Source organism: Oncorhynchus tshawytscha, linkage group LG33 (genome assembly GCF_018296145.1).
Source record: "Oncorhynchus tshawytscha isolate Ot180627B linkage group LG33, Otsh_v2.0, whole genome shotgun sequence".
NCBI lineage: Eukaryota > Metazoa > Chordata > Actinopteri > Salmoniformes > Salmonidae > Oncorhynchus > Oncorhynchus tshawytscha.
Window position 1 is genome coordinate 27,524,520 of NC_056461.1, and position 15,510 is coordinate 27,540,029.

The window sequence follows — 15,510 nt, forward strand, 5'->3', positions numbered from 1 at the left end:
TTCGTACCGTTTTTAAAAAATCTGACAGCGGTTGCATTAAGAATCAGTGTATCAGGTCTCCCGGGTGGCATAGTGGTTAAGGGCGCTGTACTGCAGCGCCAGCTGTGCCACCAGAGACTCTGGGTTCATGCCCATGCTCTGTCGTAACCAGCCGTGACCGGGAGGTCCGTGGGGCGACGCACAATTGGCCTAGCGTCATCCGGGTTAGGAAGGGCTTGGCCGGTAGGGATATCCTTGTCTCATCGTGCACCAGCGACTCCTGTGGCGGGCTGGGCGCAGTGCGCGCTAACCAAGGTTGCCAGGTGCACGGTGTTTCCGCTGACACATTGGTGCGGCTGGCTTCCGGGTTGGATGTGCGCTGTGTTAAGAAGCAGTGCGGTTGGGTTGTGTAACGGAGTATGCATGACTTTCAACCTTCGTCTCTCCCGAGCCCGTACGGGAGTTGCAGCAATGAGACAAGATAGTAACTGCTAAAAAAACAATTGGATACCATGAAAAAGGGGTAAACATTTTTTTATAAATAAATCTGTGTATCTTTAATTATATGTTAAACATGTATTCGTCAAAGTTTATGATGAGTATTTCTGTTATTGTAATTACTCCGGATATTTTGGAGGCATTTCTGAACATGGCGTCAATGTAAACCCGAGATTTGTGGATATAAATATGCATATTATTCGAACAAAACATAAATGTATTGTGTAACATGATGTCATATGAGTGCCATCTGATGAAGATTATCAAAGGTTAGTGATTAATTTTATCTCTAATTCTGCTTTTGTGACTCTACCTTTGGCTGGGAAAAATGGCTGTGTTTTTTTGGATTTGGTGGTGATCTAACATAAATTTATGTTGTGTTTTCGCTGTAAAACATTTTAAAATTCGGACACGATGGGTAGATTAACAAGATGTTTATCTTTCATTTGCCTTATTGGACTTGTTAATGTGTGAAAGTTAAATATTTCTAAAAAATATTTTAGAATTTCCCGCGCTGCCTTTTCAGCGGAATGTTGGGGGGTTCCTTTAGCGGAACGTGTCCTAGACAGGTTTAATTGAGGAAAATAAGAACAATATGAAATGTTTTTTTGATACTGTCGCAAAGCTAACTAAAAAGCAGCATTCCCCCAAGTGAGGATGGCTTTCACTTCAGCAGTAATAAATTCATGAACTTCTTTGAGGAAAAGATCATGATTATTAGAAATTACGGACTCCTCTTTAAATCTGCGTATTCCTTCAAAGCTAAGTTGTCCTGAGTCTGCACAACACTGCCAAGACCTAGAGAGACACTCAAGTGTTTTAGTACTATATCTCTTGACACAATGATGAAAATAATCATGGCCTCTAAACCTTCAAGCTGCATACTGGACCCTATTCCAACTAAACTACTGAAAGAGCTGCTTCCTGTGCTTGGCCCTCCTATGTTGAACATAATAAATGGCTCTCTATCCACCGGATGTGTACCAAACTCACTAAACGTGGCAGTAATAAATCCTCTCTTGAAAAAGCCAAACCTTGACCCATAAAATATGAAAAACTATCGGCCTATATAGAATCTTCCATTCCTCTCAAACATTTTAGAAAATGCTGTTGCGCAGCAACTCACTGCCTTCCTGAAGACAAACAATGTATGCGAAATGCTTCAGTCTGGTTTTAGACCCGATCATAGCACTGAGACTGCACTTGTGAAGGTGTTAAATTACCTTTTAATGGCATCAGACCGAGGCTCTGCATCTGTCCTCGTGCTCCTAGACCTTAGTGCTGCTTTTGATACCATCGATCAACACATTCTTGTGGAGAGATTGGAAACCCAAATTGGTCTACACGGACAAGTTCTGGCCTGGTTTAGATCTTATCTGTCGGAAAGATATCAGATATCAGATATCAGCAAACTTTCTACTTTTAAACTTGGACAAAACAGAGATGCTTGTTCTAGGTCCCAAGAAACAAAGAGATCTTCTGTTGAATCTGACAATTAATCTTAGAGGTTGTACAGTCATCTCAAATAAAACTGTGAAGGACCTCGGTGTTACTCTGGACCCTGATCTCTCTTTTGACGAACATATCAAGACTGTTTCAAGGACAGCTTTTTTACATCTACTTAACATTGCAAAAATCAGAAACTTTCTGTCCAAAAATGATGCAGAAAAATGTATCCATGCTTTTGTTACTTCTAGGTTAGACTACTGCAATGCTCTACTTTCCGGCTACCCAGATAAAGCACAAAATAAACTCCAGTTAGTGATAAATACGGCTGCTAGAATCCTGACTAGAACCACAAAATGTGATCATATAACTCCAGTGCTAGCCTCCCTACACTGGCTTCCTGTCAAGGCAAGGGCTGATTTCAAGGTGTTACTGCTAACCTACAAAGCATTACATGGGCTTGCTCCTACCTATCTCTCTGATTTGGTCCTGCCGTACATACCTACACGTACGCCTCGGTCATAAGACGCAGGCCTCCTAATTGTCCCTAGAATTTCTAAGCAAAGAGCTGGAGGCAGGGCTTTCTCCTATAGAGCTCCATTTTTATGGAATGGTCTGCATACCCATGTGAGAGACGCAAATTCGGTGTCAACCTTTAAGTCTTTACTGAAGACTCATCTCTTCAGTGGGTCATATGATTGAGTGTATTCTGGCCCAGGAGTGTGAAGGTGAACGGAAAGGCTCTGGAGCAACAAACCACCCTTGCTGTCTCTGCCTGGCCGGTTCCCCTCTTTCCACTGGGATTCTCTGCCTCTAACCCTATTACAGGGGCTGAGTCACTGGCTTACTGGTGCTCTTTCATGCCATCCCTAGGAGGGGTGCGTCACTTGAGTGGGTTGAGTCACCAATGTGATCTTCGTGTCTGGGTTGGCGCCCCCCCTTGGGTTGTGCCGTGGCGGAGATCTTTGTGGGCTATACTCGGCCTTGTCTCAGGATAGTAAGTTGTTGGTTGAAGATATCCCTCTAGTGGTGTGGGGGCTGTGCTTTGGCAAAGCGGGTGGGGTTATATCGTTCCTGTTTGGTCCTGTCCGGGGGTATCATTGGATGGGGCCACAGTGTCTCCTGACCCCTCCTGTCTCAGCCTCCAGTATTTATGCTGCAGTAGGTTATGTATCGGGGGGCTAGGGTCAGTTTGTTATATCTGGAGTACTTCTCCTGTCTTATCCGGTGTCCTGTGTGAATTTAAGTATGCTCTCTCTAATTCTCTCTTTCTTTCTCTCTCTCGGAGGACCTGAGCCATAGGACCATGCCTCAGGACTACCTGACATGATGACTCCTTGCTGTCCCCAGTCCACCTGGCCGTGCTGCTGCTCCAGTTTCAACTGTTCTGCCTGTGGCTATGGAATCCTGACCTGTTCACCGGACGTGCTACCTGTCCCAGACCTATTATTTGACCATGCTGGTCATTTATGAACATTTGTTCATCTTGGCCATGTTCTGTTATAATCTCCACCCGGCACAGCCAGAAGAGGATTGGCCACCCCTAATAGCCTGGTTCCTCTCTAGGTTTCTTCCTAGGTTTTGGCCTTTCTAGGGAGTTTTTCCTAGCCAACCTGCTTCTACACCTGCATTGCTTGCTGTTTGGGGTTTTAGGCTGGGTTTCTGTACAGCACTTTGAGATATCAGCTGATGTACGAAGGGCTATATAAATACATTTGATTTGATGCGGTCTCTCTCATGAACCAGGGTTACGTCCCAGTCTCTCTTCCTCTTATGTGCCAAATGAATGCACTCCCCTCACTATAATTGGGACAGCGTACTGCTGAGCTCTGGATAAGCGCACAGATAATCATCCCTATGGTACTGCACTGAAATTATTCTGAAGGATAGTTAAAAGACAAAGTTAAGAGAGAGTAATGAGGGACAGAAAATCTGGGGCATGTGTGTGTGTGTGTGTGTCATGTACAGTACTTGTACTGTATGTTTATAGCTGATTAACACAGGGTTAAACCAGTATGAGTTCTCTATGGGCCCATTAAAGTGGTTTAGTGTTTTTTGGCTAGTTGTTGTCCTCTTAAGGGAACTGTATTTTATTTTGGCTCTTGTCCTTCATTACACAATAGATAATCCCTTAGTGGAAATGTAGCCACTTTTGTAGCACGTTTGCTGGATTACAGAGTAATTAATTATATCACTAGTATCTGCATTGTATTTCAAATGAGAGCCCCAGTGGCTTGGTTCCTCAGGGAGAGTGTCCTGTATACTATAGTACAGGGCCACACACGGACTACACCATAGCTACTGAACACTGGTTCCACATCCACACTAACTGATTGTATGGCTATGATTTCAGTTCTATTGGAATTCAGTTTTTTAGGAACACAGCCACAACACAGCCAGGTTCTGTACAATATGCCATTGGTGGCCCATGCAGTTCTGGTTGATTATACTGTAGAGGTTCTGTCACTGCAATCTGTTTGCTTTGCCCTTTGTTCTGTACACTAGTACCTTTGGTAAATAAGGGAGGGAGGATTCTGATTACCATGTCAACACCCCTCACCCCACATCCCACTACCTCAACCGCTTGTGTTTTATCCAAGGAGTTAATTAGTTATGCTATCGGGGCGGAACAGAATGTAAGAGAGGCAGGGAGTCTGGACACAAGCTCAGGTGACATGCGGTTACATTGATCAGAAAGCCTGCGTGACATTATCTACAAATCTATAGCTTTTTTTTACCTAATTGCATTTTTTGTTTACTTTCCTCCCTCACTGTTGTTTCTCCCTGACATTCTCTCTTGTTCTTTCTCATTCACACAAAAACGTAGTATTTGAAGTAAGGCGGATTTCTCTGAAAAAGGTCATCAGTAACTAAATTGATTATGTGGCTCTGAAAGTAATCAGAATTGTTATGATACATTATATTACTGAGAACATGTTACATATTCAGATTACCTCCCGGAATATTTATTTAACATTCACGTGTTGATACCTGCAAGAGTTGATTCCCAAACTGGTCTAATCCATTGCATTTTAGGGGAACCTTTCTGGTCCAAGAACACCCCATAAACAACGTTTCATAGCGTAACTTGAACATGTGCTTGTGCTTATCAAATAAACACGCTTACACTCTCAAACTGTTACTATCGCCACTGGTGTCTCCTCTATTTGAAAAATAAATGTGTGATACTAACACATGTACAACCTGATCACCTCAATTATGTCATTGGATGATTTGCTACATTAAACTTTTGTCTATTATACCAAGGTTCTGGGGTCATTGTTAACCCCACTTGCCTCTCTTCACCCCAGTAATTGAATGTATAATGCATTGCTGCCACCACAGCATAATTTAAATTAAACCCAAGTGCATTGAAATGAAAACCAGGCCAAGAGTAACTAAAGAGTACAGTGATCTTGAATTTATCTAATCTTCTCATAGTTTCACAATATAACGATCTGGCCTTAATGGCCATGTACTCTTATAATCTCTGCACGACACAGACAGAAGAGGACGGCCACCCCTCAGAGCCTGGTTCTTCTCTAGGTTTCTTCTTAGGTTCCAGTCTTTATGGGGAGTTTTTCCTAGCCACCGAGCTTCTACATCTGCATTGCTTGCTCTCTGGGGTTTTAGGCTGGGTTTCTGCATAAACACTTTGCGACAACTGCTGATGTAAAAAGGGCTTTATAAATACATTTTGTTTGATTTGATGACATTTCCTCTCATTTGTGGAGAAAAATAAATCAAGCATAATAGGTCTTTCTCCCTAAGTTCACTGTCCTAGTAGACAGAGGTTAGGCCAAGGAGAACCCACCAAGGGTTCTCACTGAAATAGCCTTGAATTCTATTTCAGGTCCTTCTCTATATGCCCTTCCAAAGAGAGAATATGAATAATTGAAGTGGTCTTTTTCATTCTGTCCCCTAGTTCTCCCAAGACAGTACAGGAGCATGCATAATCTGAGCCACACTTCTTCCTCAGAACAGAGAACACTCTCTGTGAAATAGGAGAGAGGAGTCACTCAGCTGGCAGAGAGATGTACTATTTCCTGGAATAATGAAATTAAGATTTCACTTCATCTGTCATGTAGACCCATAGTCTCAGCTCACCAATTCACAGTATGTCTCATCTCCTGGGAGGCCATCAATGACTTGAGGACTTGAGGAGAAAAAAGGGTAAGTTAAATGTAACACATCTTTCTTTATCTTCTTCTTTTAGTTTATTTTCTTATTTCCATTCTTTTGATGTAGTTTACATTTGTCTGTAATGCATAGTCTCTCCAGTTCACTTCTCCCCATCAGGGGGTCTTTTGTGTGGTCATTGCTGTGTGGTTTTCATTTTCATAAAGTCCGTGAGGCATGAAGTCAGTCACTCTCGGTCCAGCAACCATTTTCTTTTCTTGAGTCATCATTGATTCTCAGGGTTCTTGCTAGCCTTTCTCCTTGCGGTTTTCAATAGTAGGAGAGACAATTCTGCTCCAAATCTCATGTCAGGTAATTGCCGACTATTTAACTACAACCAACAAAAGCCCAAGGTCTTTGAATAAAACGTTCCATCTCTTCAAATACTTGAAATTGTTTTTGTCATTTGAATTACTTAAGTTGTGTCAGCAGGAGGGTTTGGAAGCAAAACATTTGTCAATTGTTTGTTGCGAACAGAAGGCCTCTTGTTTTGTTCCGACCAGCATAATAATATCCTGAACCGGTTCAAACTAAAAAAAAGTAACCGTTCAAATGTGAAATCAACATAGTTTTAACATTTATCTCATTAATTTACTTTACCAATAAGCACTTATAGAGAAGCTATGGAAAGGGTTAGCTGATTGTTTACATGTTTGATTGGTCATATAAGTGCAGACACAAGATGCGACTGAAATTTCACGGGTTAAAATAGCGAGGAAAAAACATGTGGCTTGGCTTGAAGTGTGTGGAATGTGTTTAGGCTATTACTAGCATCAGAACTGAATTACATAATTATATATTAGGAATATATTTTTTTTACAAAAAATACCATTATAAAACTGTTTGTTTGGATCCTGGATGATGATTGGACAAGCATTGTTTCAAGTTGTGATGTATTGGGATGTTGGGATGTTGGCTATCAACAACAAGGCAACTCCTATGACTAATTGGGAATGGGACGCAAGCGTAGGATTGATCACCCTGTCGCTGGCCGCCTTTGGGGAGGGTGTATAGTGTGAAAGGCCGAAACACCCTAGGAACCAAAGGTACACTACTGACGATGCGCTCCCCAAATTTCACCACCACGCTCACTGTTCATTAACTCTTGGAAGTGCTTGCACAAAGGATAGTAACATCTCATCCCGTGTTCTTGGAATCTTTCACAGACATACCTATGCCTGCAAACAGTTGCATCTGAAAATGATCACTGCACCTTAATAAAAATATCATGTTCATGTTGCTGTCCGAATCACCTCTTGTACTTATCTCATCTCGCACATCATATCCCCTTGCTTTCAGCCTAGCATTTAGTTGGGTGGCCTACAGCGGGGGTTAATATAAGCCTCATTGTCTGCCTGTCCGACCTCATGTCCGACCTCAAACAGTAGGTGAGTTCATAAATTCACTCAGGCTATCAATTCCGATCTCAGAGCACTCTTGCCTGAGTGTGCCAGAGCGCAGAATAACTGAAGAATTTACGAAAGCACAACACCCGTTGAATATGAACGATGTCAGTGAACGTCGGCACACTTATTCGCTAACGCTCTAGATGACATGAAAACAGCCTAAACAGCTCTGCTAGGGTGAGTAAAATGGTCAGAGTGAGGTGTTCACTCATTTGTGTCTGGAAGTAGCTAGCCAACTTTAGCCAGTTAGCTTGGGTTCTTGACTGCCATTGTGAGGTCAAAACACTCGGATCAACCCCTCTCATCGGCCAGTGTCCAGTGTGCGCTCTGAACATTCCGAAAGCGAAATGCTCTGAATTTAGAAACAGACAATCTGACAATGCTCTGAATTTACAAACGCACCAAATTATTCACTTTTTAATTTTAATCTCTGTTGTACCCAGTGGCAATTTTAGCATGTAAATCTTTGTGTGGCAAAAAAAAAAGTGGGATGCATGCCAGCAAAGCCACAACACAACACATGAATTGTACTATAACGGTGACAAACGGTGCCCACAAACTGTTAGGGCCTACATAAAGCTGTCCCAACAGCAGAGTCCCAACACCTTACCACTGCTACACCTGGCAATCAGGGTAGCCTTGTCTGGCAGCAAAACAGTTTATTCAGCCTCATTTACTGCCTTTAAAAAAAACATAGCTGATACAGTATGGCTGACTTGCTTAATCAAATGTGGTTTCTACTGACAGTTGAGATGTACAAACTATGGCATAATGGGACGACAAGCGGATAAGAGGCAATCCGTAATATCAATTAAGACTAATGAGCAAGTGACAACAAACGTAGTCAATACAACTATTTGTTCAGCACTTTTGAAATGTACAGCGACAGAATTCAGAACATGGGCCGCACTCCCTGTACAAGTCAGAACCGTAGGATAAATTAAGGGGGCATATAAACAGACAATGAAAGCTCTAAAACAGGTTAAAGGATATATGTGCACCAACAAGTTAGAACAGTAGGTGAAATTAAGAGGTGAAAATGGACCAAATAATTAGGGTTAGTCACATTGAACAGCCTTTGGGTCTTTGCGTGTCAAAAAAGATACACGTCATGTAACACTATTTGACGCTTTAAATAAGCTTTCTATTCTATTCCTTTATAAAATGTTGTGTGGGCTGAATTTGCATGTGCAAGCCAAGCACCACCACTACTATCAGTAGCAAATACCGGGCCACGAATGATGTGTTTACAATACAGCGTTGGTGAAAATATACCAAATTACAGCTTGCGACACAACATACACTTAGTATGACTTTCTTAGCTGTGTATATACATATCTCCCTTGCATATTACATCATTTATGCACAAGCATACAAGACATTCTTGGACTCACCTTGTGAAGGTGGAGCAGCTGTACTTTGTGGGCAAATTCTGTCAAAGTCTGGCATTCTCTGGATTTGAGTTAGTTTTAGTTTGAGTTTATTTTATTTTTACAGGGGCTAGTGCACATTAATCAACATTTCAGTAAAAGTGACGGTTTAAGCCAGCCGGCTAATTTTCAACCGCAGTCTCTGGGCAGGTTTATGGTGGGAACTCGGAAAAAAATACATAGCCACTCCATTAAAGGTCCCCAAACCACACACATCCCTGGGTCACTCCTCTTTTCAGTTCGCTGCAGCTATCAACTTGAACAAGCACCAACAAACACTCAAACTGGACAGTTTTATCTCAATCTCTTCATTAAAAAACTCAATCATGGACATGCTTACTGACAGTTGTGGCTGCTTTGCGTGATGTATTGTTGTCTATACTTTCTAGCCCTTCATGCTGTTGTCTGTGCCCAATAATGTTTGTACCATGTTTTGTGCTGCTACCATGTTGTGTTGCTAGCATGCTGTGTTGTCATGTGTTGCTGCCTTGCTGTGTTGTTGTCTTTAGGTCTCTCTTTACGTAGTGTTGTGTTGTCTGTCTTGTCGTGGTGTGTTTTGTCCTATATTTATATACATGAATATATATATATTTTTTTATTATAATTTTTTATCGAAGCACCCGTCCCTGCAGGAGGCCTTTTGCTTTTTAGTAGGCCGTCATTGTAAATTAGAATTTGTTCTTAACTGACTTGCCTAGTTAAATAAAGATTCAATTAAATTAAATAATTAAACAGTTTATTTTGAGATGTGTCTGTTACTTGAACTCTGAAGTAATTATCTAGGCTGCAATTTCTGAGTCTGTTAACTTAATGAACATATCCTCTGCAGCAGAGCTTCCATTCCTGTGGCAGTCCTCATCATAGCTTTTGTTGGTTTTTGCGACTGCACTTGAAGAAACTTTCAAATTCTTGACATTTTCTGTATTGACTGACCTTCAAGTCTTAAAGTAATGATGGACTGTTGTTTCTCTTTGCTTATTTGCTTATTAATATGGGCTTGGTCATTTACCAAATAAGGCTATTTACCCCCCTACCTTGTCAAAACACAACTGATTGGCTCAAACGCATTAAGAAAGAAAAACATTCCACAAATTAACTTTTAAGTAGGCACACCTGTTAATTGAAATGCATTCCAGGTGACTACCCCATGAAGCTGGTTGAGAGAATGCCAAGAGTGTGAAAAGCTGTCATCAAGGCAAAGAATCTCAAAAATAAAATATTCTTTAATTTGTTTAACACTTTTTTGGTCACTACATGAATCCATATGTTATTTCATAATTTTGATGTCTTCACTATTCTCCAATGTAGAAAATAGTAAAAATGAAGAAAAACCCCTTGAATGAGTAGGTGTTCTAGAACTTTTGGACGGTAGTGAATATACAGCTGAAGTGGGAAATTTACATACACTTAGGTTGGAGTCATTAAAACTTGTTTTTCAACCACTCCACAAATTTCTTGTTAACAAACTGTAGTTTTTGCAAGTCGGTAAGGACATCTACTTTGTGCATGCTTTAGAAGCTTCTGATAGGCTAATTGACATAATTTGAGTCAATTGGAGGTGTACCTGTGGATATATTTCAAGGCCTAACTTCAAACTCAATGCCTCTTTGCTTGACATCATGGGAAAATCAAACGAAATCAGCCATGACCTCAGAAAAACAATTGTAGACTTCCACAAGTCTGGTTCATCCTTGGGAGCAATTTCCAAATGCCTGAAGGTACCACGTTCATCTGTACAAACAATAGTACGCAAGTATAAACACCATGGGACCACGCAGCCGGCATACCGCTCAGGAAGGAGACGCTTTCTGTCTTCTAGAGATGAACGTACTTTGGTGAGAAAAGTGCAAACCAATCCCAGAACAACAGCAAAGGACCTTGTGAAGATGCTGGAGGAAACAGGTACAAAAATATCTGTATCCACAGTAAAACGAGTCTTATATTGACATATCCTGAAAGGCCAATCAGCAAGGAAGAAGCCACTGCTCCAAAACCGCCATGAAAAAGCCAGACTACGGTTTGCAACTGCACATGGGGACAAAAATGTAACTTTTTGGAGAAATGTCCTCTGGTCTGATGAAACAAAAATAGAACTGTTTGGCCATAATGACCATCGTTATGTTTGGAGGAAAAAGGGGGAGGCTTACAAGCCAAAGAACACCATCCCAACCGTGTAGCAAGGGGGTGGCAGCATCATGTTGTGGGGGTGCTTTGCTGCAGGAGGAACTGGTGCACTTCACAAAATAGATGGCATCATGATGTAGGAAAATTATGTGGATATATTGAAGCAACATCTCATGACATCAGTCAGGAAGTTAAGGCTTGGTTGCAAATGGTTCTTCCAAATGGACAATGACCCCAAGTATACTTCCAAATGGCTTAAGGACAACAAAGTCAATGTATTGGACTGGCCATCACAAAGCCCTGACCTCAATCCTATAGAACATTTGTGTGCAGAACTGAAAAAGTGTGTGCCAGCAAGGAGGCCTACAAACCTGACTCAGTTACACCAGCTCTGTCAGGAGGAATTGGCCAAAATTCACCCAACTTATTGTGGGAAGCTGGTGGAATGCTATCCGAAGTTAAACAATTTAAAGGCAATTCTACCAAATAAATAATTCTCTCTAACATTATTCTGACATTTCACATTCTTAAAATAAAGTGGTGATCCTAACTGACAAGGATTTTTTACTAGAATTAAATGTCAGGAATTGTTATAAACTGAGTTTAAATGTATTTGGCTAAGGTGTATGTAAACTTTCCACTTTAACTGTATGTATATACTGTATATACAGTATATAGAAATATATAGAGATATATATATATATATATATATATTGTTATTGTAATATTTTGGTAACTGTTTTATACCGTGTCGGGCCGAACAATGCCATTTACCTGTGACTGTATTCATGATATACAGCAGCACTGCCTTTTGTGCCTTATTGCTTAATTATTGACTGGTTCCCAAGACATTTTAAATAACGGTTCTGTTCCGGAACACAATAGATCACTATCATTCCTGGTTCTGTTTTCGTTCCTTGAAAATGTTTTGTTATTTTCTGGTCTCCGGTTCTGTTACATGAACCGGTTCCAACCCCTGGTCTGCAGTTTGAAGTTAATCTGATAGTTTAGGTCTAATTGAGTTAGCAAATGGTTCAGGAGTTAATTTACCTGTTTATGAACCTCCAGCGAAGCCCATTGGCGACTCCAGATTTGAAGTAGTTGACCTAAGGTTTTTTGGGATAAAACATTTTAACAAGTCCAGTGTGAGAGAAAATGTATATGTTATTCAGAGACTAATGCCAAGTAATGAGAACCCTATGGCCGTCTCTGATTAAATATGACTGCTCACCTAATGTTTAATTAAGCAGAGAGATCAGAGGCCAATACTTTAAAGAAATAGGATGCAGACAAATGGCTACATCATTCTTTGACTCACAATGATCTTCCTGTCATAGAATCCTCACAGTGGACACACAGCAAGAGGGTAGGAAAAGCCTCTTTCATTCCACATAGACGCAATTCAGAGGTGAGAAGAAGGAAATAAAGAGAGAGAAATCACATTTTCTGAGGCTGTCTGACAGAAATATTGCTAAACCAGTTTAGCATTGAATGTCTGTTTCAAAGGAACACTCTAGAGGTTCATTTGTATCACTGATCTTTCAAAGAGAAACCAAATCCAATTGTTCCCATCAACATAATGTAATCTCTGATTTGCAGTAGTGTTGTCTGTCATAACCCCAAATGAAACCATACTCAAACGTAAAGATTGACAGGTGCACAGCACTCATTACTCTATGCCTCTGCCTGTGAGAACCTCAACACATTGTCCTTTTCTGTGACCAATTAACTCTCATAGATCACCTGCAGGATCAACAAATGTCAGAGCATTTTACTCCCTCAAAAGATGCCTGAAAAATGTTTCAAAATCCTTTTAGTTGAGAAGCTTTAGGGTTGTTAGTGTTCAATTGTGCACAATTTTCGGGGACCTTTTTGGCTTTTTGAGCGTTACTTTCAAAACTACTGGCTTAAAAGTATACAAAAACTTTGTAGCATCGCTTTACCCTTTATTTCAACAGAGAATCATGTTTCTCTTTTGCTAAATAAGCCCTGCAGTATACAGAAACAATAAATACAATATGCAATCAACAAATAGGTAGTACAAAGAAAATACAGAAATACAAAACACAATCAGAAAAAACAACCACATTCATCAGGAAAGAGGTGCCCACAAACAGTCTTAATTGCCCTATACATCCATCTGTACATTATTCTGAAGATTGTTCCACAAGTCTGGTGCTCAACTCGCATGTGCGGGAATCTAATTGATTCCCATGTGTTTATATAATTAAAAATCTATTAACAAAGGAGACAATAATCTCATTTTAATACATGATATGAATCCCTGCAGGTCTGAGATGGAGAGTCTGGTGGATCTGGTTTTAGGGAATAATTACCCGGAGGCCTCTCCTTTCAAATCAGACCTGTCAGCCTGAGAGAACGAGCCCTTTCCACCTGGACCTGTCCATTCATCCGCACACCTCCCCTTCAGCAGCTGGAAATGAACAGCCCTTCACTTTAATTGAAAAAAGGACTAATCACAAAGTAAGGGGAAGATTGATACTGTATCTCTGCCTTATATGAAGAAAAGGAAATGGATTCAACTCTACCTCCTTGATTCCTGGTTCACTACGGTTGTGAAAGCAATTATGCCGGGTTCATTCTAATCAATACATTTACTGAAAGACAAGACATGAAAAGAAGGTTAACATTGTACTTGCTTATAACTTTTTGGTGTGTGTAGGCAGGTGATTTTCCAACAGTGGAGGCTCCTCAGAGGAGGAAGGGGAGGACTATCTTACTCATTGAATTTTCTGTCCTCTTCTGGGTGCATTGACTACAATACAAAACCTAGGAGGCTCATGGTTATGACCCCCTTCATACACTTACACAGTAATTATGACGACTTCCGGAAGACGTCCTCCAACCTGTCAGAGCTCTTGCAGTATGAACCGACATGTTGTCCATCCAATCAAAGGATCAGGGAATGATTCTAGCAGTGAAAGCATAAGCTACAGCTAGTATACTCTTAGAAAATATATTTCCAAAATATTTTTTGGGGTTACAAGGTGTAACCCTTTTTGGTTCCAGGTAGAGCTCTGTTGGGTTCCTCTGTGTAAAAGGTTCTACCTGGAACCAAAAAGGGTTCCTCAAAGGGTTCTCCTATGGGGACAGCTGGAGAAGACTTTTAGGTTCCAAGTAACACCTTTTTTTCCTACGAGTGTAGTTGGCTCAAAGAGAGAGAAAGAACAAATTCATGTCTTCAACAATTAAGGAGAAGCAGCAGAAGCAGTTTACATTTGACTTAATTAGCTGATGCAGCTAATTTAGCTTACTCAACAACCTTACTCAAACAGAGAGGAATGCAATTTATGTTAGCAATCACACACTGCAACTCTTCCAAGTCAAGGTAAGCTTCCGGTTTTAATAATGTATTGCCATCGGGGTCTGCCAGTGTAACTGCTAAACTTCTTGCTGTACACTACTGTGTAATTGTACACATGGATTGGGTTGTGGGTTTACTAACGCATTAGTTCTAGTTGACTATAACGTTGATATGATGACAACGATGTAGGCTGTGTAGCAGTTATGGTATGAGGGTTTGGCTTTGAGAGGTTTTTGCACCTGGTCACAGACAGCTGTTGTGCTGCGCACTGAAGTCCACACGCGATGGGAAAAGGTGACACGAGGGGACAGCGTAGATGCGAAAAGGAATGATACAATGAGCAAAGTGATGATCCTGTATGTGGTTGCTATGATAGTGACCTGTGTGTGCGGGCAATCAGAATGAAACAGAACGAAACAGGGAGGGACCTACCTGAATTTGTCCAATAGAAACTCTTGCTTAGTTGGACTAATGATTACACCCAAGATCATCTAGATGCAGGCAAGAGTGTGCTAGCTGATATTGAATGTGTCACAGTCTGTCAACTTGATTATTCCAATTTGTCTCTCTACCTGTGCACCTACATTATAAACTTTCAGTGGTAGACTAGGTTTTAGCAACATCATGATGGTTATAGGGCAAATTTGAGTATCATGCAGTAGCCTAAACCTATCGATGTTACATTGAGAAGGGTGAATGGAATATGAATGCAGTTATCCAATATGCTGTAATAGAAATAAGGCCATGATCATAAAAAAAAGTGGACTTCCCAATCTTAACTGGCATAGATCACCACTGGTTTACAACTACCCAAATATAATTATATTCACATTACAAAACAAAAAAAATGAAATTATGATGAACGTCTCATCGGTGTATTTGAATCAAACAAAAAATGTAGATGTTTAATGTGTGTATGCCACAAAGACATGAGAAAGAAAGACATGAGAGGATTGTGTAACTATATACAGTCTACTGAACATAAAGATAAACACAACATGTAAAGTGTTGGTTCCATGTTTCATGAGAATGAAATAAAATATCCCAGAAATGTTATATCTGCACAAAAGCTTATTTCGCTAACCATTTTTTCACACATTAGTTTACATCCCTGTTAGTGAGC